Here is a 25,544-nt window from a genome sequence, read left to right as displayed (position 1 = left end):
GCAAGCACAGACATCCCTTAGCCTGACATGTTTCTGAGGGTTTTTTGTTGGGGTGGGGAGGAGTCTAAGTCAGTCTCTCTCTCCCTCTCTCTCTCTCTCTCTCCCTCTCTCTCTCTCTCTCTCTCTCTCCCTCTTTCTCTCTCTCTGGTTATGTATATGTGATAGTTTCAAATCAACATGGTTCAGGAGCAGCCAGTGTGGAAGGTTATTGTTGAACACCTTGCATATTATGCCAGAAAGACTGGGGTACCCAGGCCAGTTACAGAAACTTTTAGCTCTTGTCTAGAAGTTCTGGGAGTCTCCTGGACAGCTCCTCTGCTCTTCAGCACTTGACCCACTGACTTGTGTTAATCTTGCTGAAACTGCTGGACAGCTCCCCTGGCTCCCCTGGAAATATGGGGAGGACAGACTGGAAGAGAAGTTTAATGATATTTAGTTAGGATCAAATTTAGGGTACACAATAGACCCTTAGCATATAGAATGTAGTATATAGAATGTAGTTGAAGTCATGCCCCAAACTAGAACTTGAGGACAGAGTTTGTGAGCAAAGAAAACACAAATACATTGAAATGGATTTAAGTCTGCAGTGTTGCTAGGATGTTTTCTGGGCAGTAAGGGGGATGCTTTTTAGAACATGAAGGCTTGTGTATTTGTTTCTGCTCCATCACAACCCCTTACTACTCAAGTTGCATATGTGCAGATTAAATGGCTTGTTCCAATTCTTCCAATGACAAAAGAAATTTCTTTCTCTGTAATGGCTGCCCAGAAATTCCAACAATTCAGTGAATCAGGAAAAATGAAACAATGTCTATTAGTGTATTTAAAAAGAAGATAGTGGAATTGATGTTTTGAAACTCAGTACATTAAACTGAAACTCTTTCTGGATAATATAAGCATAGAAAAGCAAATGCATACAGTAAATGCATATTATTGTTCTGAATAATATAACATTCCACTCAAATGTATTACAGTGGATTGCCCTAGCACATGAGAATAGGAAAAGTCACTTCAGGATTCCAATCAGTAGAGAGAAAAGCTGTCTGGCAAAATCAGTTGGCCAGCTACTACAGCATCTCCGTTCTATTTATAGAAAGCCTTTCAAAGCAAGCTCTGCTGCTGTCTGTATCATGTAGCAAAATTACAACTGCAGGACAAGCATTTTGTAGTATCTGTGGCACTTGGCAGAAGTAAGAATTGGTTCCCAGCCAAGACCAAAAAAAATTTGATATGGCTGATTATGATTGAGGGAGTGAGTGGAATTATGCAAAGGTAGTCAGTGGAGTAGCTTCCGAAGGAACATTAGGCAAAGGCTTTTGATGATCCCAAGAATGTGCTTTGCTGCTGGGCTGGAATTGATGCAGACTTCATGAGAAAGATATGGAATAAGTGCACCGTCAGGCCTCTACAATTTGCGACCCATCATGCTGACCCACTATATTTTGTGGCCTCTTCAAAGCTTAACAGTCCAGAGCAAAAGCAGAGACATTTATTGAGTATCTCCTGAGCAACCCTTTCCTGCTTAGTGGCTTCATTCTGCAGGCTTCACATATATTCTCAGCAGGAAAAATGCTCACAGAACACTTGCGCTGGGCAAGGAATTGATGCTATTTTAAAATGTATGGGGATGCTATTCTCCTGCAGTCGATTGGATGTTTGGCCTTTTAGAAACGAAAAGAGGGCAGGTATATTGTCAGCATCTCTCCCTAAATAGAAATGCAATGCTTAGCCCTGTGACTACTTCTTGCCACAGCTGGACTCCATATCCTTCATCAGAACTGTATTGAATACCGATTTTCTGTACTGAATGTCTAAATATAGACAGCCTGTGTGTGCTGAGAAAGATTTGGAGTGGTGAACTTTGCATGTTTGGATGAATGCACATAGAATCCTCTACATCAGGGTGAAGTGCCTCCAGCCCAGAGGCTCAGAGGTTAGGCAGCACAACCATTTTGAGCAAACCACATCCACCTGACATGTGATATCTGGCACAGAAAAATTCAAGCTGTGGCTGCAAAAGAAGAATCGGGAATGTGCTCCTGATTCATCCTTTGAAGTCAAAATTTGAATTTGCAAATAGCTTTCCTTTGCAGCCATGCCAGCTTGATTTTTTTTATTTAAAAAATGGTGAATTCAAGTTAGAGATGCAGAAGCAGAATCTTCATCTGCAGCCATGGGTGGCACTGAACAGCCATGCCTCCCCCCGGTCAAAGTGGCCTATTGAGGGTCAAGCCCTCTCCTTGATCACTTTTAGATCAGAGTTGCTGATCACATCACAAATCCCAAGCACATTCAGCCAGATGTACAAAGATTTGTGCTCATGGTACAAAGGGTTAAGGCAGGGGTCAGCAAACATTTTCAGCAGGGGGCCGGTCCACTGTCCCTCAGACCTTGCGGGGGGTCCAGACTATATTTTTCTTGGGGGGGTGAACGAATTCCTATGCCCCACAAATAACCCAGAGATGCATTTTAAATAAAAGGACACATTCTGCTCTTGTAAAAACACGCTGATTCCCGGACCGTCTGTGGGCTGGATTTAGAAGGCGATTGGGCTGGATCTGGCCCCCGGCCTTAGTTTGCCTACCCATGGGTTAAGGCTTCAGCCAACAGGGACAGGGGTGTAGGGAGTGTGGCTCTCCTAGTCAATAATAGCAAAGAGGATGAAAGTTAAGAGACACTTGCCACTAACCAAAATGGCAATTGTATCGGCTGAAAGCATCAGGAATGAGACCAATGGATTTATGTATGTGGCACTTCATTAGAAATTTGCTGTGTGAGTGGTGCAGGATTTCTAGTGGAGGACTGCTGAACAATCTAAAATGTATTTTCAATAAATCTCAGAAAAGTGGTACCCAGAAGTAGTTTGAAGTTGGGTAAAAGGGATTGAGAGATGAAAGCTTTTTTTTGGGGGGGTGGAATTAAAAACCCTGTAGCAATCACAATGTTTCAAAGAGAGCGTCCCCTAACATGTTAATGCCTTTCCCAGAGTGGCTGGGGAAATCCAGCCAGATTTTTTTTTGGGGGGGGAGGGTTAAATAATAAATTATAATTTTATATTATATTATATATTATATTATATTACAATTATCATTATAATACCTATGAGTGACACAGGTTACAATTTATGTTAATGACTGCAAGTACAGAATGCTTTCAAAGATATTCTAGGTAGATGAATGTGGAATCCAATGATTAGGACTGGGTGATAACTGGTCTTCAACTTCACAATATATCACCAGCTAAACATCACGATATACCAATTTATCACAATGTCTAAAATAAGGATGGTGCATTGGCTGGCTTCATGGTTTTTCCCACATTGTGATTTTTGCATAATAGTGCACACACACACATCCATCATGATTTACAATATATTGCCAGGTCAAAAATTATGAAACCAATATCATGATATGGACATCAAACTGGTTTTGGAAAGGGCATTATATTGAGTGTGTGTATGGTAGAGAAGGAGCTTTCCATCAGAGATGGATTTAGGGAGCATGGCCCGTTCAGTTGCACTGGGTGTGGGGCCTGGGAGGACTGTAAGAGGGGGTGCTGCAACTGTGATGTAAAATGGAAGACAAGAGGTGGGGGGCACTGAATTTTGGTGTTGCATAGAACGTTGCTGAAATTTTTGACCCCCAAGGTCTGCCTCTGCTGCCTTGCCATACAAATGGCATTTCCCCTGTAGATCTGTTAATTTAATTTTCGTATCTGCAAAGAACTGCTGTCTATTTGGTGTCAGGCTACATTGGCCCAAGGGCTATATCCCCTTCTAGGCATCATTCTGGAGGCCAAATGCCAGTGGTGGGCGGGGGCAGAGGCAAAAGTGGGTGGAGCAATGGATATAAATGTTGTCTTTGTAGAATAGGCTAGTTCCTACTCACTCATCCCTCTCTATCCTTTATTCAGGCAAGCAAGATGCATTATCAAAGTTCAATTATGTGTTTTAGCCAGGCAAAAGCACTCAAAGAGAGTGCCCAGTAGGTTTGATGATTGGTATGCCCTGGGGAGAAGGAGTGTGGCCTGAGGAGGAGTCTCAAAAGGCCATACAGAGAGGCCTGGAGATCTGCATTTATGCACCAGGCCTGAGGTTTCGCATTGCTGGGCTACAGTATCTGAGCATCCACACTTAACTGGATGACTCCAGTGGAACTCAGAGCAGGATTTCACAACCAGTATCAGACTCTTTAAATGGCTTACACATGCCCCCCCCCAAATTTGGCTAAAGCCAAGAACGTGTTGACTTGACCGATCAAACAGAATGATGTGATATGAGTTATATAGAGCAAGTTATACATACGTAATTGGGTGGTTACAATGGACTCAGATGTGATTTAGTGGAGAGATGACAGGCAATGCTGTAATAATTGAGTAATATAGATGGGTCTATAGGCTAAGGCCATGATTTGATAGCGGTCCTTTGCTTAAACGGAAGATAGTGGTGTATGTCAAAAGAGTTCAAGAGAAAGATCTTTACATAGTTTATGCTGTGTAGTAACTGTGCCAATATCTGCAGTGTGAGATCAGAGCATTGCCATGGCAACAGTTGTAACACACAAAAAACAGGTACGTAAATTATGGATGCATCCAAGTAGCTAATCATTTGAAGCGTCTTATGCTCAAATGTAATGATTTCTAAAATACATAATTCTAGGAATTAAAGAGAGCAAACCACAGCTTTATTTATATTTATTTACTACTACAGCATATATAAAAAAAATCAAAGTGGTTTAAAACAATCTGAGATAGCATATAACACAAAACATCTTAGATTTTACTTTAGAAATATCTTCTATTGCAGCAGCCTTAGTTAAAAGTACATGGTATAAAGCTTGATGAACAGGAAAGTCTTCAGTGGGGTTATAATTTGCTTTGTTCTATTTTGCTAGCTTCAATATACTTGAAATATGTTTATGCTTTGTATAGCTTTCTCCTGAGCCCAGTAAGCAAATCTGCCACCCTTATCGTTTCCACCCCTTTTAAGCTCCGTAGGGGATCAGTCATTTTTCTCTGAAGGATTTCAGGGTTGCTTGTGCTGCCAAATGGGACATGACAGAGACAATATCTTCTGAATCATATTATAAAAATTGTCATCTTGACACTGTCAGGGTCTAAGGGGAAATGACATAAATTTTACTCATAGAGCTGGAAATTCTAATCAAAACTGATTCTGCTCTTAAAATATTGGCAGGACTGTTCAAATAACTTAGAAGGTTACTTGTTATCCTGTCAAGTAAATACATGGAAATATACACCTCTAATGATGAGGTATGCTATAAACATAGACAAGTGTCCTTTCCTTACTTTGGAGAGTATTTAAATGCACTGCATGGTTCCCTGAACTTGGAATGACAGGCGTTCTGAACATGGCTCACAGCCAGAACGGGGAACCTGTGGCCCTGCAGATGTTGTTAGACTCGTAACTCCTCTCAGCCCCAGTAAGCATGATCAATGGTCAACACCGATGGGGAGAAGTCTGACTTAAATCAATATTCAAGGTGCAAGAAATATGGATGAACACGCTTTTCACTATTGCCCTCTGCATGTTCCAGGGCAATGATCTGCACTGGAGAAGCCTGTTCTACACATGGAGGCTTCCTTACATTTTGGAACCCTGGATATCTAGATTCCAAAATATGAGAGAGTCTCCACGTGTACAGGTGGTTTCCTTGCTACAAAACTAGTACACCTGCACATACTCTCCAGTCCTTGTCTGTTGTGGGTGAAGTAGAAAATAAAACTACATGATCTCATCTGGGGCCCCTGGAGGGAGAACTCAGAAAGACCTCCCTACTTTTAGGGAAAGGGGTGATATGAAAAACTACCCATCTCCTTGGGCAGAGACAAGGCCATTTGCTTGGGGAATCCATTGAGTCATTTACTTCTGTGGGTCAGCTGTAAATGAATAAATGTGGATCTAATTCAGCCCACTTACCTCTTTATTTCCAGCTTCAGGGTCAATGCAGGAATGGTCTTCGCTGCTGTTTTCCACACGCTCCCTTCTCACAATCTTTCCTCATAGCAAAGCAATAGACAAAAACAGAAGCACAGCTGTCCTTGTAGCCTATGCAACAAAGCTTCTCTGTGTGCATCACCCAATTTACAACTTTTAAACAGGATGCACATCTAGATATTAATTCCCATCCATGTATTCATACATAGAAATATTCATCTTTTTGAAAGCAGCGCAAAGAAAACACATTTGCACTCCAGAGGGCCTACAGATGTGCATCTGATTTACACCTCTAATATAGAATATTGTATATTCATCTCCTTAGCTAATGTGTAGCAAAGAACACAGGACCTTCTCCCCCCCCCCCGCCATATTTTTTTTTTACCCCACACAACAAATATAACAAAAGAAGATCATTACTTACAACCCACAACATTTTCCCCCACGGGCCTTCATTTGTCGCAGCTTGTTGCGTAGCTTGCTGGCTTTTTATTGGTTAGAAGTTTAGACTACCTGTTATATTGGTTCTAAAGAGTTCTGAAACAGCAAGTCTAGTAGTTGAAGGACAAGAAAATCTCTCTCACTCTCTCTCTATTGTGTGGTTTTTAATACTTCAATGGTTGTCATGGCACTGCAGATGCATTAATGTTGAATCTGGTCATACAATGTCTCTTAGAGTCCTTTTATAACCATTATGATACTTGACTTCAATTGGCACTTTCATGACTAAGGAAGAATATCTTGATATTTCTTTGTCTTGGGAAATGTTGGCTTCATTGTATTAAAATTACAGGCTTGGGGTCTTGCGGTGGAGGAGCGATAGTGCTTCCATCCTACACAAAGAAAGATCTGTGTTCTCAAAATCTTGTGACTTGCTTGAAATGTAGTAATTTGTATCCCAACAACTCATCTGGTATCCTCATACCCTATTCCCCCAAACAAAGTTCCTCTTTCTCTGTAAGCTCGGTTTATCTTTCGACTTTTCAAATGAAATTGAGCTTTGCTTACAAATGAGAACTTTTTAAATACCTTCCTCTAATCTAATGGTAACCTTTTCAGTTCTAACATTGCCGTTGTTACACAAGACACCTTCACGCGTGCTCATCTATACTGTATTGTGCTTGTGGTGGTGAAACCTCTGGCACTCACTGGCTGAATGTGTGTTATAATTCAGAATGTTCATTTGTTCATGGAACAAAGCAGTTTACAGACTGGCTTCTGTGAGGAATGGAAAAGTCGTCAGCATGGCTGGGATAAAAGCACAGGGGACAGCTGAAGAAGAGGCAAAGAAATGAAGGAAAGCTAATAGATTGGGAGCTCAGAGGCATGGTGTAATTTGGGAATATGTGCAAAATTACACTAACAGCTTTGTTTGTGTCTTTAGTTACCCTTCCCCTGTGTCTGATTTCTGTTCAGAGTTGAGATGCTAGCTGTAGTGGGCATTTTGAAACAGCTCAAGGCTACAGGCCTCTGGCATGACTCACCCACCCACCCCCACGCTTTCTCCAATGAATGTGGGTATGTGCATTGGCAGGTATAAAGCCAAGGCTAGATTCAGCAGTGATGTGGGAGGGGGTTGGTGATGATGGTAGAGCTCTCTTCAAACTTGGATCTCTTGATATACAGGTTGCTGTACTTATTGGAGGTTGCCGCCCACACACTTCTATTGCGCTTGCTGCTGGTGTGGTGGCTCCTCTGTAAAACCTCTTTAAACAGCTTGCAGCAGAGTTTCTTCCTGGCGGCAGAAGACAAGAGACTATGAGACTTGTGCAAAATACTCAGTCAAGAGTTACTTTATTTCTTGGCTGGTTCACAAGCGACTATTTACATATGGTACATACAGTATAAACTCACAGCATGTGGGTACTCTTTCCTCATTCAGGCAAATGCAACCTGCAACTTCCTCTTTTTTATTTTCGTCCCAAGCTATAACCAATCAGCCTAGATTGTCACTCCTAACTATTAAAGAAAACTTCTTTAGAAGAAAAAGAAGAGTTTGGACTTGATATCCCGCCTTTCACTCCCCTTAAGGAGTCTCAAAGCGGCTAACATTCTCCTTTCCCTTCCTCCCCCACAACAAACACTCTGTGAGGTGAGTGGGGCTGAGAGACTTCATTCTTTGAAGAATGACTTCCTAACAGTACTTAGTAGTATAGTTTATGATGCAGCAGCATATCTTGACTTTATGTACATCATGTATTCGAATTGTCTTGTGTCTCGAAGCAATAAAACACTTTACACTTAACTGGGTGGGCAAGGAGTATTCTTCACTATCTACTCTGGAAAGGCTGACAATGAGACAGGAGAAGATTCTGAAACTTTGCTTGACTATTCTGCTGGTGATGCGCAACTCTGCTAATCATACTAGTATAGGTGTGATATCAAAACACAGTCAAAGGAGGATTAAGGAAGGGTGCAGAGTAGACAATGAACCAAGTTTGGGCATTAAAATGTAGGGATGCTTTAGGACACAATCTCTATGAATTCCAGTGTGGTTAGATCCATGCCTCCTCCACTAAAATGCAGATTGGAAGGTAATTATCCTTCAGATTTTGCACTTCTCTGAATTTTGCAGCAAAGTTCCTGGCTCAAAAAGTACCAAAATGCATTTTAAATGTGTCTTTTAGAATGTCATCTATTTTAGAAATATATAAACTGGAATAAAAGATGTATTTAAATACATATTTTGGTATGAAATACATTTTTACATACAAATGTTCATGCATTAATAAGAGATTAATGCAGAGGTGGGACAGTACAGAACTATGAATGAACATATGGAAAACTGGCATGGACTGGGAATGGGATGCAATTAATTAAATGCAAACAAAACCTCTGTGGCAAGCAGTGCTCTGAAAAACAGGACTCTTTTAACTGACTCCTATACTGTACTGTGGGACTGTAACTCAGCGTCTTTGCAGTTCCCCTTAGCTAGCTGCTTAATCTATTACCTCACTGTCAGGGAACTGCCATCGGAGGAACAGGTGGGGAAAGGGCTCACGGAGGCTGGGAGGGACTCAACAGCTGAAGCAGGAACCAGCAGGGGGAGAGGCGGGTCTCTGGAGGAAAGTCTCACGGAGGCTGAGAGAGACTCAGCAGCTAAAGCAGGAACTAGCAGGGAGAGGGGTGGATCTCTGAGGGAAAGCGAGCAAGAGGGAGGGCTCAGGGACACGTCCAGCGAGAACAGTGGGGAAGTGTCTGAAGCTCCCATAGGGAGACCCATTCCTCACCGGAAGCTGTCACGCCGCGAGTCCCGAAGACGTGTTTCCGTTAAGGAGCTTTTATGCTGGAGGCGCTTCCGAAAACAGCCACTGTCGGAATCTGCAAGCGACTAGAGCAGACATGTCTGAGGAGCTCTGTCACAGACAGAGGTTTGTGGAGTTGCACAAACTCTGAGGGACTACGATCTTACGCACAAGCAGCTCATCATCCCATCACAGCATTCCGACAGTCTTTGTAAGCTGCCTGTGCAGGAGAAGGCATCATGAGCGACCCAGCCGGAACCGAAGAAGCAGGAGTTGGAGCGGGTCCAAGCTTGGAAGAAAGGTACCGAGCGTTGGAAATCCAACTGGTGCTGCAGACGGCGAGGCTTGAGGAGAGAAGGGCTCAGGATGCAGACAAGAAGGGGGGAGCCACCCAGTTCACCAGAAAGGTACCAGGATTGGTGCAGAAGTTTGGGGGGGACCCCAAGGACTACCATGCCTTTAGAACAGAGATGCAATATGCCCTCAATGTGCAGTTTGATGAATTCCCTGACGAGGAATCGCGAGTGGCTTTTGTGATTGGGCATCTTGAAAGGGGGGTGAGGGACTGGGTTAGACCCCTGATGGCAACGCATAATGACGTCCTAAAGGACACCATGAAGTTCTTTCGTGCAATGGATCTCATGTTTTCCAGCGATATTGAGCAGGGAGTGGTGCGCAGACAGCTAATGGCTTGCAAGCAGGGAAGCCGATCTGTCCGTGAGTACTGGACTGAGTTCACCATGCTGGTTCACAGATTGGGGTGGGACTTATCGGCGGCACCCATTCAAATGCTATTTGAAGAAGGCCTTGCTTCGGCTGTGAAAGACGAACTTTCCCGGAGTCCCAGGGCGGATTCTATGGATCAGCTGACCAAATCTGCGCTGACCATAGGAGCGCGCCAGGAGGCGAGGGCTTTGGAGAGGCGGGAAGGGAAAGGGGAATGTTGGAAGGAGTTCCGCATTCCAGACATTCCAGAGACAACTTTCCCGCCGGCAGAGCCGATGGAAATCGGAACAGCGCGCGCGCACACAGTTTCAAAGCCCAGTGAGGGGGGAAAGAAGGAGGGAAAAGGCGCCCGGAAATGCTATCTCTGCCAACAGCCAGGTCACTTTGCCAGAGTCTGCCCCCAGAGGAAGGAATGGCAAGGGATGGTGGGAGCTGTTGAGGGAAGAGAGGAGGAAAAACCGGAGCAAGTAAAAGCCAACGCCTGGTTGCCAACGTCGGGGCACAGCAGCCAGGCCAAAGAGCAGTGAGAGTGCCCACGCCACAACCTCCTAAACCTGCCCTAGTGATAGAAGTGTCGCTAGAGCTGCAAAATGGACACCCCCTAAAGATAAAGGCGCTGTTGGACTCAGGCAGCTCCTGCAATTTCATGAGCAAAGAGTTTGCAGCTGAACACCAGATACAGACTATCCCTTTAAGCAACCCCCTGCAGGTGACCACGATCGATGGCAGGGAGCTGTTGGGAGGAGAAGTCAGCTTGCAGACCGTCCCAATGATAATGAAGGTGGCAAGGCACACAGAACTGATAGCGTTTAATGTGGCCACCTTGGGAGGAGCTCCTATTATTTTGGGGATGAGCTGGCTAGCGTTACATGATCCGCTGGTGGGCTGGCATCAGAGAGTGGTTTCCTTTGGTTCAGCACATTGCTTAGAACACTGCAAAGGGGGAAAGGGTTCAGCAGGGGCCCAAGCCACCCTAGCAGGGACGGAAGTAATGGAGAAAGTGAAGGTACCACCACAATACGCATATCTCAGCGACGTGTTCAGTGAGAAGGAAGCTGACCAACTACCCCCGCATAGACCCTTTGACTGTCAAATCAATTTACTCCCTGGGGCACAGCTTCCTGTAGGCAAGGTGTATGCCATGTCAGACAGAGAAATGCAGGAGCTAAGAGAATTCATTGACAAGAACCTGAAGAGAGGCTTCATCAGAGAGTCCAGAGCAGTGGGAGGTAGCCCAGTGTTTTTTGTGGATAAAAAAAACACGGACAAGCCGAGACTTGTGTGTGACTTTAGGGGGTTAAACGCAGTGTCAGAACCCTTGGCTTTCCCTATGCCCAGGATTGACGACATTTTGACCAGGGTGCGGAAGGGAAAGATTTTTACAAAGCTGGACCTAAGGGGGGCGTACAACCTGATACGTATAAGGAAAGGGGATGAATGGAAAACCACCATGTTCACCCCTTTGGGGGCGTTTAAATATCTCGTGATGCCATTTGGCTTACAAGCAGGCTCGGCGTGCTTTCAATCGTTTATGAACCACGTACTGGGGCCTTTGCTTTACAAGAATTGTGTGGCCTTCCTAGATGACGTGTTGGTGTATTCTGAGAATGAAGAGCAGCATGTGAGAGACGTCAGAGAAGTGTTGAGCAGGCTGCAAGCCAACCGGCTGTGGGTGAAACTGGAGAAGTGTCAGTTTCATACCAAGGAGGTGGAGTTCCTGGGGTACCGCCTGTCAGACAAGGGATTGGCCATGGATCCCGGCAAGGTCCAGGCAGTGCTGGAATGGAAAACACCCAAAACCAAGAAGGATGTGCAGAGGTTCCTAGGGTTTGGGAACTTTTATCGTAAGTTCATCCGAAACTTTGCCCACCTGACGGCGCCCATTACGGACTGTCTCAGCAGTAAGAAGAAATTTGTTTGGACTGAGGAGGCGGAGCGAGCTTTTGAGGAACTGAAAAGGGCCTTCGCCTCTGAAGAGCAACTTCTGCATGTGGATTTACAAAAAAAGATGAGAGTCGAAACAGACGCATCAGACAGAGCCATAGGGGCGGTGCTTCTTCTGCAGCCAGGGAAGGAGGAGTCAGAGTGGAGACCGTGTGCCTTTTTTTCGCGAAAGCTGAACAAATCCGAGAGGAACTACACGGTGTACGACCGAGAACTTCTTGCTATTCATGAGGCTTTCCGGAGATGGAGGCACCTGCTAATTGGCACACAACATAAGGTGCAAGTGTGCACTGACCACAAGAACCTAGAGTATTGGAGAACGGCACGAGTGCTCAACCAACGGCAGTTGAGATGGGCCCAAGAGTTCTCCAAATTTAACTTTGAGATTTGTTACGTGCCAGGCCCAGAGAACGTTAGGGCGGACGCTCTCTCACGCAAACCTGAATATTTGGAGGGGGAGGGAGCACCCGAAGAAAGACATGTCATTCCAGAGGACCGCTGGGTGTGTGGGGCGGCATTGGTGGGGCAAAGGGAACTGGTAGAGGGAACGGAGAATGATGAATACGCCCAGGACAAACTCAGGGGTCTCAGGAGGGAGGGAGATAAACCCGGGGGTTTTGAGGAGAGAAACGGGGCGTTGTATTACAAGGGAGCGTTATATATACCTGAAGGTGATTTGAGGGAGAAGGTACTCAAGCAGCTGCACGATAGCCCCACAGCAGGGCATTTTGGGCAACACAAAACCATGTGGCTGGTTACCAGGGAATTTTGGTGGCCCAAAGTCAGGGAAGATGTGCGGGAGTATGTGAGAGGGTGTGACCAATGCCAGCGAGCCAAGGGGGAGAGGCGGGCACCGGCAGGGTTATTAGAACCGCTACCCACACCTGAAAGACCATGGGAAGCAGTGGCAATAGATTTCATGACTGATCTGCCAAAGTCCAGAGGGAAAACAGCCATCATGGTTGTGGTAGACCTGTTAACCAAAATGGCCCACTTTATAGCCTGTTCACATGCTGTCACGGCAGAAGAAACTGCTAAATTGTTTGTAGAAAATGTGTTTAGGTTGCATGGCGCCCCCTTGAGGGTGGTTTCAGACCGAGGGAAACAATTTACTTCCAGGTTCTGGAGGAAGCTCATGAGCTTACTGCATGTAGAGGTCAATTTTTCGACTGCCCGGCATCCTGAAACCAACGGGCAGGCGGAAAGAGCCAATGGCATCCTCCAGCAATATTTGAGGTGTTATGTGAATGACAGAGAGAATGATTGGGTGGAGAAGCTGGCGTTGGCGGAATTTGCCTACAACAATGCGGAGAACGTGTCCACGGGGATGAGCCCCTTTTTGGCTAATTACGGGTGCCATCCCCGGGCTTTCCCAGGGGGGGAAGGGGAGAACTGGAGCGTTCCAGCTGCCGAACAGTTCGTAGAAGAAATGGAAGCGATCCATCGCCAGCTCCAACTTAACTTAGACAGGGCCAAGGAGGAATATAAGAGGCAGGCAGACAAAAACAGAAGAGAAGGTGAAACCATTAGGGTGGGGGACCAGGTGTGGCTGTCAACCCAAGGGTTACCATTCAAAGGGGGTTGTAAGAAGTTAAGACCCAAAAGATTGGGCCCATTTGAAGTCACGCAACAGGTCAACCCAGTGGCTTTCAGACTCCGGTTACCGAACCACATGAAGCTGCACCCAGTTTTCCACAGGTCGTTGCTGTCACCGTATAAAGGGGACAGAGAAGGGAGGGTCACTCGGGGACCAGCAATGGAGGAAAGGGAACACAGCTACCATGTAGCGGAGATCCTCGATTCCAGGTGGAAGGGAGATCAAGTAGAGTATTTGGTAATGTGGGAAGGGGAACCGGAGTCGGAAAACACCTGGGTCATGGCAGAGGATGTCAATGACGAGGTTTTAATAGAAACTTTTCATCAGAGGTTCCCACGTAAACCTCAGCCTGTGGAGAGGTTCCGGAGGGAATACTTTGCCACCACCGACGAAGAAGAGGAGTTGGAGGGGTTTACAGATTCCGAGGAGGAGGAGGATTCGGCGAGCCGGAACGGCGACCGATGGAGGGAAATGTTCGAGACGTCTGAAGATGAAGAGGATTCTTTTCGGGGTTTTACCTCCTCACCGCCCAGAGGAGAGGGAACAGGAGGGGGTGAAGGGGGCCCTGGAGGGGAGGTGGATGTCAGGGAACTGCCATCGGAGGAACAGGTGGGGAAAGGGCTCACGGAGGCTGGGAGGGACTCAACAGCTGAAGCAGGAACCAGCAGGGGGAGAGGCGGGTCTCTGGAGGAAAGTCTCACGGAGGCTGAGAGAGACTCAGCAGCTAAAGCAGGAACTAGCAGGGAGAGGCGTGGATCTCTGAGGGAAAGCGAGCAAGAGGGAGGGCTCAGGGACACGTCCAGCGAGAACAGTGGGGAAGTGTCTGAAGCTCCCATAGGGAGACCCATTCCTCGCCGGAAGCTGTCACGCCGCGAGTCCCGAAGACGTGTTTCCGTTAAGGAGCTTTTATGCTGGAGGCGCTTCTGAAAACAGCCACTGTCGGAATCTGCAAGCGACTAGAGCAGACATGTCTGAGGAGCTCTGTCACAGACAGAGGTTTGTGGAGTTGCACAAACTCTGAGGGACTACGATCTTACGCACAAGCAGCTCATCATCCCATCACACTCACTAATGCAGAGGTGGAAATAAAATGAATTTGGCTCACCTGAACAGCCTTGCATCCTAATTAGAAGGGATGATAAGCTAATGAGTTTGCATGTTCTCTGGTCCTATTATGGTTTTCTTTGAGGGCCATATCATATTCCAAGGGGGGTTGAGTTTGCAGCTCTGCATTGATACACTCTGGTAGAAGAAGAAGAAGAGTTTGGATTTGATATCCCGCTTTATCACTACCCGAAGGAGTCTCAAAGTGGCTAACCTTCTCCTTTCCCTTCCTCCCCCACAACAAACACTCTGTGAGGTGAGTGGGGCTGAGAGACTTCAAAGAAGTATGACTGGCCCAAGGTCACCCAGCAGCTGCATGTGGAGGAGCGGGGACGCGAACCCGGTTCACCAGATTACGAGTCCACTGCTCTTAACCACTACACCACACTGGCCCTCTTTTTAAGTATACTTTTTGGAGAAATAGTGTGATGCTAGTTTCCCACAGGCATCTGGGAAGAGGATGCTGGACTAGAGGGTCCATTGGCTTCATCTTCTTATATTCTTATGTTGCTGGTTTCAACAATTGATCTACCACTTAAGATGCAAGTTTCATGTGGTATACAGTAAGATTACAAAACACACACACACAGTGGATAAAATCAATTAAAATAAATCATAATAACAGAAAACCTACTTCACTTTAAATGCCCGTTGAGGTGGCCTGTTTGATCTCAGCCAAGAAGAAGTTCCACAGAATCAGACCCACAATACTGAATACCCACCTCCTGGTGGATACAAGCCATTCATCTGAGTCAGATGGGTCCATGAATAGAGACTCTACCCAAGGTCCCATGATTGGGCATGGTTTTAAGGAGTTTCTACATGCTAAGACCCTTAGACCAAGCTGAAATCTGCCTCTAGTTAGGAGATATACCCCTAGAGGATTAGTTCATAGTATATCCCTATAGGTTTAATACCCTGCTCTTTCTCCTTATCTCCTAATGCTGCTTCTTATGCCCTCAAGTCTCTTTCTCTTGATGCTTATCAAAGCCCCTTTTCACATTCATATCTCAGATTTGCATTTCAAATAAGAAACCCAAGGAATGAAGTAGCACATCAAAATGCAGCAGAGACTAAAAAGCACACACCACATTTTATGAATGTTAACTAAAGCCTCTAGGTTCTTCCTGTGGCTAATATCACATGTGTAACAATTCTGCGGACACTGTAGCTCAGTCAAATGTGTATCAGCAAAGAACCAGTTGCTGGGGAACAGCAACAGAAGAGCACTCCTGCCCTCCTTCCCTCCTTTCCTGCTTGTTGGCATCTGATTGGATACTGTGGGAAACGGGATGCTAGACTATGTAGACCTTTGGTGTGATCCAGCAGAGCTATTCTTATGTTCGACTGAATGACATGGTGTTCGATCAGTGGCCCAATTCAGAATTATTTCTGACAGGCAACAGCTCTCCATGGTCTGAGACAGGTTTGCTCCCCCACCCCAGATGTTACCTGAAGTCCTTTATGTAGAAATACCACATTTGATACCTGCAAAGAATTTGCTCTACCACTGCACTGATCCTCATCTTCATGTGGGAAACCATGACAAATTGCTCTCTTCTCCTGCAGTTTAATGGTGCTGCAAGGCCAACGAAAGAGGTTATTCCTACCACCTACCAGCAACAAAAGTATCACACTTCACTCGCAGCCTTTCATAAAACCTCATTATCCTTTGCAAAGCTGCATCATCATCATCATCATCATCATCATCATCACCTGAGGCCCTTCTCTGTGTGTGCCCCCTTCATGAGAGGTCCAGAGGATGACAACATGAGAATGGGCCTCTTCTGTGGTGGTTCCTCATTTGTGGAATGCTCTCTCCAGGGCATTCATTACATACACCAGGTGAAAGCATTCTTATTCTCCTAGAGCTTTGGCTAATTAAACAATCTATGGCCGTTTAACATGTGTGGGAGGAGGGGTATTGTTTTGTATTGTGTATTTTTGTGCTTTTAAATTGCCCTGTGATCCTTGGATGAAGGGAGGTAGAATTAAATAAGTAAATAATCTGTGTATGCTCAGTGGTGAAAGTCTGCTTGCCCCTACCTTTGCCCCTGCTTTTGAAACCTGCGGTAGTGCAGTCACACTAGACACAGAATTGTGCATGCATGTAGCAGCTTTACAAAGGCTCATAACATGGAGAGATTACATTTTTACGTCTTCACAACACTTCTCTAATAAACAGGTGGAGTCCTGAAATCATTTTAGAAGTCACTAAGCAATGCATTTAAAAATCAAAACAGTTTCAAACGATTATGAAAAACTCAGAAAAATAGCCCACATTCAACATAAGGATTAAATTGTGACTGTTTTGCAGCTTTCCCCAAAGGTCACTTGATGCTTACAGGGTGGGGGGTTTTTGGTACACATGGCTCAGGGTGGGAAAACACTTAAAATGTGAAATGAAAAAATGACTAATCTGCAAATGCTAAGGGCAGATTGCCCAGATTCAGGGGAGCCCTGCAGGTATGTCATCTTGTCTATGTTATCATTCATTAATCCAAGAAAGAATCATGACCTCACTTGTGGAGGGAAATGGATGTGTACGCTACTTAATTATAGCACCCATAGTGAGTGGGACCTTAGGTTTATTTCCATTCCTTCAAATGTTTATTATTTTGAAATGTGATCCGAGTATTTAAGTGTTGCAGGAATCCAATGTGCTTGAGAGTTAAAGCACTATTTGGATTCTATAACAGCCGTAAGTAAAAATCTCTTAGGATCTGGTGGATCATCCATGGTTCAGAAAGGCCATGTTTGCATTCTCTCTCTCTCTCTCTCTCTCTCTCTCTCTCTCTCTCTCTCTCTCTCTCTGAGATGCATTGCAAGCTAAAAAACTGTATCACAAAGAACTTCATTTGGTCTTCATTTCATGCCTACAAACATATATTTGTCATGCAAGAAACTTAATTAGTTCTGTTCTCATAAGTCTTCTGCACTTTTCTTTGCCTCTTACATAAAGCCAATAGGGCAAATCTATCCCTGACTGGTTTTCCCTGACATAATGGGTGGGTGGGGTTTTGGGGGGGAGGGGAATAACCATACTCTATTCTCTACATCTAATAGAGATATTTTCTTTTTCCAGCCATTGCGAATTCCTGCAGCAGTTTAACTCCTACTTAGTATTTTAAGGTTCAGAATATCTTGCAACTTTTTTTTTAATGCATCAATTAATAAGGAAACCTTCTGTTTCTACGACAGTTTCTCAGGTGTCAAGTGGACTTGAGTCCTATTATAAAGTCATAGGCAATATCCAAAGAAGGAAAGAATTGCAGGGTATTAAAAATTGCTTACAATATACGACTGGTTATAAAAATCGCATACAACGAAAACAGCTTAAAATATACCCTGCTACATTTGGCTGACAAAGGGCTTGAGTAAAACCTTTGCTCTTGCCAAAATATTAACACTTATTTAAATAAAATTCAACTTCAATCACCAGACTGCAAAAGCTAGAAATCCATAGCTATCAGACAAGATCACGGTTTGTAAATTCAATTTGCTGCCTCTTTTCTGGGTAACTGGAAGCACCCAGAAGGTCCGAATTGGCTCCCAGGTGAAAGGGGAAAATACTTTTGGTGCCTTGAATTGTATTGCACAGTTAAGCCTATCACACTGGAAGGTAGAGAAATGTCAAGCTGATCAGCACTTTGCATTTCAACCACAGCATCCAATGGAACATAAGATGCTGCTTTATACTAGGTTAAACTATTTATCCACTTAGCCCAATATATGTCTGCTTTGACTAGTGGAGTGCCTTCATGATTTCAGGAAAAGTAAGCCTCCTACCTACCCCTTTTAGCTAGAGATGCTTGAACTTGGGACCTTGTGCATGCAAAACACCTGTTTTATCTACCAATGAGCTATGGCCCATCCCATGGGATAGGAAGAAGAATCCAGTTCACACTTATTGCTGGGAACTAACAGAGAATTCTCAGCCTCCTGATAAAACCACCATGCCCAAGATTTTCTGGGGGAAGCTGTGCCAGTTAAACTGGCATAAAAAACAACATAGGGGCACAATGACATCCTAGAGTAAAGCCAACCCATGCCCAGCATTCATAGTCCTGACTTGAGGTTTCAGTCAAGGCCAGGCATAGGCCAACTTGGCCCTCCAGATGTTTTGGGACTACAACTCCTATCATCCCTGACCACTGGTCCTGTTAGCTAGGAATGATGGGAGTTGTAGTCCCAAAACATCAGGAGGGCCGTGTTTGTCTATGCCTGATCAAGGCCTCTCAGGCAAAGACACCCAGAGGACCTGCCAAGCTGATATGCAAATACAGTGGTACCTCGGGTTACAGACGCTTCAGGTTACAGACTCCACTAACCCAGAAATAGTACATTGGGTTAAGAACTTTGCTTCAGGATGAAAACAGAAATTGGGTAGCGGCAGTGGGAGGCCCCATTAGCTAAAGTGGTGCTTCAGGTTAAGAACAGTTTCAGGTTAAGAACGGACCTCCAGAACGAATTAAGTTCTTAACCCGAGGTACCACTGTATCCCCTTCATGGATCACTGCCTTGCCGTGGCGAAGGGGCTTGAATAACTCAGAGAAGCTATGAGCTATGCCGTGCAGAGCCACCCAAGATGGACAGGTCATAGTGGAGAGTTTTGACCAAACGTGACCCACCTGGAGCAGGAACCAGCAAGCCACTCCAGTATCCCTGCCAAGAAAACTCCATGGACAAAGGCAACAGGCATATAAAAGTTATGATGCTGGAAGATGAGCCCCTCTGGTCGGAAGGCATCCAACATGCTACTGAGGAAGAGCAGAGGACAAGTACAAGTAGATTCAGAGCTGATGAAGTGGCTGGGCCAAAGCCGAAAGGACGCTCAGTTGCGGATATGCCTGGAAGCGAAAGGAAAGTCCAATGCTGTAAAGAAAAATATTGCATAGGAACCTGGAATGTAAGAACCATGAACCTCGGTAAGTTGGATGTGGTCAAAAATGAGATGGCAAGAATAAATATTGACATCCTGGGCATCAGTGAACTAAAATGGACGGGAATGGGCGCATTCAGTTTGGATGACCATCATATCTACTACTGTGGGCAAGAATCCCATAAAAGAATCAGCCTTCTTTATCAGGGCCCTGCAGGATCTGATTTCTTTCCGCAGGGCCTGTAAGACAGAGTTGTTCCGCCTGGCTTTTGGCTTGGAGCCAATTTGATTCCCTCCCTCTCTTTCTTTTTTCTTTTCCTTCTCCTCCTGCAAGGAGGCTACATTTTAATATTTTAATGTTTCAATATTTTAATGTTGTATTTCAATTTTGTTTTTAAGTTGTAATCATTCAACTTCTTTTTAATATTGCTTGTAAGCTGCTCTGAGCCCAGCCTTGGCTGGGGAGGGCGAGAGAGCTGGACCATAAAGAAGGCTGATCGCCGAAGAATTGATGCTTTTGAATTATGGTGCTGGAGGAGACCCTTGAAAGTCCCATGGAGTGCAAGAAGATCAAACCTATCCATTCTTAAGGAAATCAGCCCTGAGTGCTCACTGGAAGGACAGATCCTGAAACTGAGGCTCCAATACTTTGGCCACCTCATGAGAAGAGAAAACTCCCTGGAAAAGACCCTGATGTTGGGAAAGAGAAGGGGAGACGACAAGGAGAAGGGGACGACAGAGGACAAGATGGTTGGACAGTGTTCTCGAAGCTACAAACATGAGTCTGACCAAACTGCGGGAGGCAGTGGAAGACAGGAGTGCCTGGCGTGCTCTGGTCCATGGGGTCACGAAGAGTCGGACACGACTAAATGACTAAACAACAACAACCACTGTATATTCTGCAGGTCAAAGAAAAGAAGTCCAGAAATTACAAGCTCATTAAAAGCAAACGGAAAGTGCAGCATCTTAGTTCATCAAGCACTTTTGCCATCTGATCCCAGCAACCATACTGTGGAAAGCAGTAATAAAAGAAAGACACATGCAGGTCTGCATCAAACCAAAGGAATTGTCCCTGCCAAATGAGGGTCGATTTGGCTTTATGTGCCTCATCACAATAACAGTTACCAAATACACCAAGGCAGCTGCTAGTGTCAAAGCTGAGGTTGGATGGTTACAAGAGAATATGAAGCATCATTTGTTTTCCCTGAGCAAATGAGAGCACCATATATTATATATCAACATTGTAGGCAGTGGATGTTCTTCCTTCGCTTAGTGGTTTTTAATTCTCAGGGAGTGTTTTCATGAAAGATAAGCATACATTGCTTGATTTATTTGTCTGTAGGAGTATTCAAGAGGTGATGCACAGTTACTTCTGTACAGTGTAGGAGTCAATGATCCTGCTCTTCCCACCCCCTTGGAAGATAATGTTTTCTGACACAATGTGAACACATCCCAGATTCTTAGCTGCTCTTCCTAGAGTGGAAGCTACCATATTCTCTGCTGTAGATCCAAACGCCTGGGTTAGAGAGCTATATGGCTACAACTTTCTGGTGAATTTACTCTTTGGAAATAAGACTGTTTCTTTGCTTTAAAAACTGAATTGCTCCTCACTTTCAAACATCTCTCAGAACCACTTTTGCAGCAGCACAACTAGATGCCTTCACATGCTCCAGCTGCAAAAAAAATGTCTCTCCCATGTCTATATCTATAGCCACAGCAGGCGCTGCAACCGTCCAACAGTTTGACCTCACCCTCCAAAGGCACACTCCCCCATTGTCTCTTAAGACAGATGGATGCCAGCATCTAATGCTGTGCCACCAGAGTACCGCTGGTGCAATGAGGCTGTCATTCACTCTGCTTACCCTGCACAAACCCCAAAAATTTGCTCTGGAGAGCCCCCCAACCCTTCAAAAGGTTGGGAGACTGGAAGAAACAGGAGAAAAAGTTCCATTACACACAGAGAAATCCCTTGCACCAATGGAGCTACAGAGGTGGATGCAGCCCATCAACAGCTTTTTGAAAAAAGATGAGACAATTTCACAGGGATGTTGTTTACCAGCAACTATAACTAAGGTGGCTCAAAGTGGAACATCCATGTGCAGAAGCAGTGCACCTTAGAATTACTGAAGCCTAGGGGAGAGGAGGGGAAATGGCTCTCCCCGTAATGTCCTTTTTATGAGCATTCTGAGATGCACTATTGTTGAAGGTAGAGCAGTGAACCAAATGTATCTTTGATCTGATCCAACAAGGCAATTCTTACATTTTTATGTTCTCCAAATGAATGAGCAGCTAGTTCATGTGGCATGCCTCCAACAAAACAAAACAAACAAACAGGGAGGGAGGGAGGAAGCTACCTAGGAGTAAAAGTAGTTACAGAATGCATTGCAGTCATCAAAAATCCTCATTCTTCTCTTCATCTGAAAACATGAGCAGAAATGCTTATCTTTCTTGCAAATCAGACATAAATAAGACTGAGAAATTGCTCTTAGAGCACACCGGGGAGTTTAAAAAGGAAGCATGTGAACCTGCTTGGAAAACAGGATGGGAAAGCATCAACACAAAACAAGAGGAATCTTTTCCCATGTTGCTACTGCTAAAGACTGAACGTAGGAGTCCCAGTACAACTTGTAAGGGATGAAAATCAGGAGGAAAAATGCCGCACACCAGTCCACATTTGTTGTTGCCTAATTCTATTTCTTTTTTTAAAAAAAAATGATATTTATTACTTTTCGAACAATTTCAACACAACACTACAAACAAACAAAAAAAGAAAAAAAGAACAATACAAATACAATACAAAAACACTACATACAAAACAAAACAAAAACAAACAAAAACAATTTAAAAACACCTCAAACATTTTCAATATCTTATCTTCATTCGCTTATTTCCAACGACTTCCTCACACCTCCCTTTTTGTATTCCACTTCTATTTATTGTTTCAGCAATTCCTTTCCATCTTCCTCTGTTTTCTATCCTATAATTATCTTAACACATTCTTGCCTTATTTTTTCCTTTAATTTTCTATTAATCTATTTATACTTAATTCCTTATAACATTTCTACTAAAGCCATATAACTTCATTCCAGCATTCTTCTAACATTCATTAATTTTACAATATTTCTATAAATAGTCTTTAAACTTTTTCCAGTCTTCTTCCCCCGACTCTTCTCCCTGGTCTCGGATCTTGCCAGTCATTTCCGCCAATTCCATATAGTCCATCAACTTCATCTGCCATTATCCAACACTTCAGTGCTTTCAAGAAGCAACCATTCTCTTAGCCAGCAAAAAGCAGATGTTCACAACAAAGTTTAGGGGTCTGGCAGAGCAAGTCCACCTCCTTCTTTGGCATCCGTCAATATCTTAAATTTTACTCGTGGCTTCCTGCCCTGCCAAACAAATCTAGAGACGTCCCTCTGCCACCTCCTGAAACAATCCATCCTATCCAAAGCTTGTAATGTTTGAAACAAAAGCAACATCCCCGACAACACAGCAACCCTCATCCCCACCACAGCAACTCGGCCCAACAATGACAACTTCAGATTTGTCCATATTTCCAAATCCCCCTTCTCTTCAATCCAACGTCCTTCACAATTATCCTTGAATAAATTCACATTTCTGGCGGTCATACTAACCCCCAAATACCTCTCTTTCTCAACCGATGTTAGTCCTGTCACCTCCTGAAACTCTGTCAAGCTTTCCTTTTCCAGTTCAGATAGGGCTCTGGTCCTCAAATTCATCTGTTTCTCTTTAAGTTCAATCATAACAAATGTCAGCTTATGTTCATCAAGTTGTCCTTGTATGGATGGGACTCTCTCTCTCTCCAGTTGTATTGCTTTACATTCAGCAGCAAGGGTTTTTTCCTTGACTTCATCCGCAGTTTGCCGTATCAGAGTAGATTCCTGTATCAGTTTCTGGATGGTTTCTGTATTGGTATTCACCTTTTGTCCCAGATTATTTAAACTTTCTACCATTGTTCCAGCGAATCGTTTATTTTCACTAATACGACTGCTAAGGCCTCTTCTGTCAACATTCCGTCTGTTTTTTCCTTTCCATTTGCCATAACACTTAAGAGACTCAAGGTCAATCCCAGAGTCTCACAATTCTTTATCTTGCAGCTGGAAATTCCCCTAGCCCAGCTCCTGTAGAGCAACCAATTTCAAAAGCTTCCACTAGGGGAAAACAGTTTCTATTTGTATTAGTCAGTACTGTCCTCTTTTAAACAATGTTCCAATAATCCAAAGTTAGTTTCAGTTTTCAGTTACTTTTACTCCTCTTTAAAAGCAGCCGGAGACAGTAGAAACAATGTATTCTCTTATTTAGCTACCTGTCAATGAACGTTCTAAACACTGTCAATGAACATTCCAAAAGACATCGATCCTGCTAGCAGCCCGTTTCCAGGGTCTGAGCGGTGGTATTTTAACTCTCTTGACTCTCTCCTACAGGCATATTCAGTCCACCACTTCCCCCCCCCTTCTCCTGTCTCCAAAGGGGGGGTTTAGTTCTTTGCCGATGGAGATTTAGTCTTTTTACAAAAGGCTTTCCAAGACTTCAGCTTGCAGGCTCATTGCTTTAATTTATTTACAAAAGGGGAGGCGGACTTCCTGTATTGAACCTCCCCGTTTCGATGCCAAATTAAACATTTAAAAATCCAATTCTCCCACTTCAGCTCTACTCACGGGTAATTACTTTAGAGTCCAATTGTCCACAGGAAAAAGTCAGTGCTCTCCGGCAACAGCTATGCGGCTTCGCTCCATGGAAGAAGCAGACGATTTGAAGCACCGCGCCGCTCACCCCACGTCGCTCCGGATCCCTGAAACTGGGTTTCCCCACGAGTAGGGGAGGCGCAAAAGGTGCCCGCCGAATCCCATGTTCACAGGCTTCTCCCGCCTGTGATTTTTACGGGTCTCTGCCTTCGCCGTGGCGGTACAGACCCAAATTCCCACGGGGCAAATTCCTCCTGATCAGAGGAATTCCGCCATTGCCGGAGGCACCAACCTGGAAGTCCCTGTTGTTGCCTAATTCTAATGTAGGGACGTGGGTGGCGCTGTGGTTTAAACCACAGAGCCTAGGACTTGCCAATCAGAAGGTCGGTGGTTTGAATCCTGCGACAGAGTGAGCTCCCATTGCTCGGTCCCTGCTCCTGCCAACCTAGCAGTTCGAAAGCACATCAAAGTGCAAGTAGATAAATAGGTACCGCTCTGGCGGGAAGGTAAACGGCATTTCTGTGTGCTGCTCTGGTTCGCCAGAAGCGGCTTAGTCATGCTGGCCACATGACCCGGAAGCTGTACGCTGGCTCCCTCGGCCAATAAAGCGAGATGAGCGCCGCAACCCCAGAGTCGGCCACGACTGGACCTAATGGTCAGGGGTCCCTTTACCTTTACCTTGAATTCTAATGTAAAGACTGAAATCAGTTTCTTTCTCATTTTTTTAAACTTTCTAGTTTTTAGACTCTTGTAGCGATTTAAGCATGCCATTTCAGAAAAGAAAAGGTCGAGACACTTGCCTAGTCTGATTAACCCAGAAATCAAAATCCCTATCACAGGGTGGGGAACCTGTGGCCCCTTTCCATCAATATTGCCAGTGGTCAGGAAGGGTTGGCATTCCTTGTCAAAGTTGACAACTTCCTTGATAATTTCCTTGTCAAGGTTGCCTGGAAATAACTAAGAACTCCATCCAAGCTTGAATCAATCATGAGTATAAATTTATATGAGGGACAATGTGCTGTAAATGTGCTCAAGCATTCCTGAACAAATTCCATTTCAAAAGAAAGTGTGCCATACACACAAACCTTAAAATCAACCCCCTTGTAGCCACTTCTCAGGAGCATCTGAGGAACGACTCCTTGTTTATCTCTTCTTCTGGAGAAGACTGCAAAAATTATGACAATGATATGACATTGTGCGAGCAGAGAAAACCTCTCATGACCTTTTGGAGCAGGCTCCCTTTGCTTTGTTAACATTCATCATATTACAGATGTCTGACTTTGCGAATCCATATTGGACGACATCTGCCTACAAAACCCCAGGAAACCTGTTGTTTGCAACACTGCGGGGAAGTATCAGTACACCACCTCCTCATAAATATTTTTGA

At 44.6% G+C, this 25,544-nt stretch overlaps 1 long non-coding RNA gene across 1 annotated transcript in view; it reads right to left on the bottom strand.

Moving 5' to 3' along the window:
• The window catches only part of LOC308596363, a 28,499-nt gene extending 24,071 nt beyond the window's left edge, over nt 1–4,428 (bottom strand). The window contains exon 1 of the long non-coding RNA XR_014012493.1: nt 4,301–4,428. This is a non-coding gene — a long non-coding RNA (uncharacterized lncRNA). The remainder of the gene's footprint in view (nt 1–4,300) is intronic.
• Nucleotides 4,429–25,544: the final 21,116 nt, after the last annotated feature.

This window comes from Podarcis bocagei (assembly GCF_964188305.1).
Source record: "Podarcis bocagei genome assembly, chromosome: 10".
In the NCBI taxonomy this organism is placed as follows: Eukaryota; Metazoa; Chordata; class Lepidosauria; order Squamata; family Lacertidae; genus Podarcis; species Podarcis bocagei.
The sequence above is the reverse complement of the archived record's forward strand: the minus strand, read 5'-3'. Positions and strand labels throughout refer to the sequence as shown.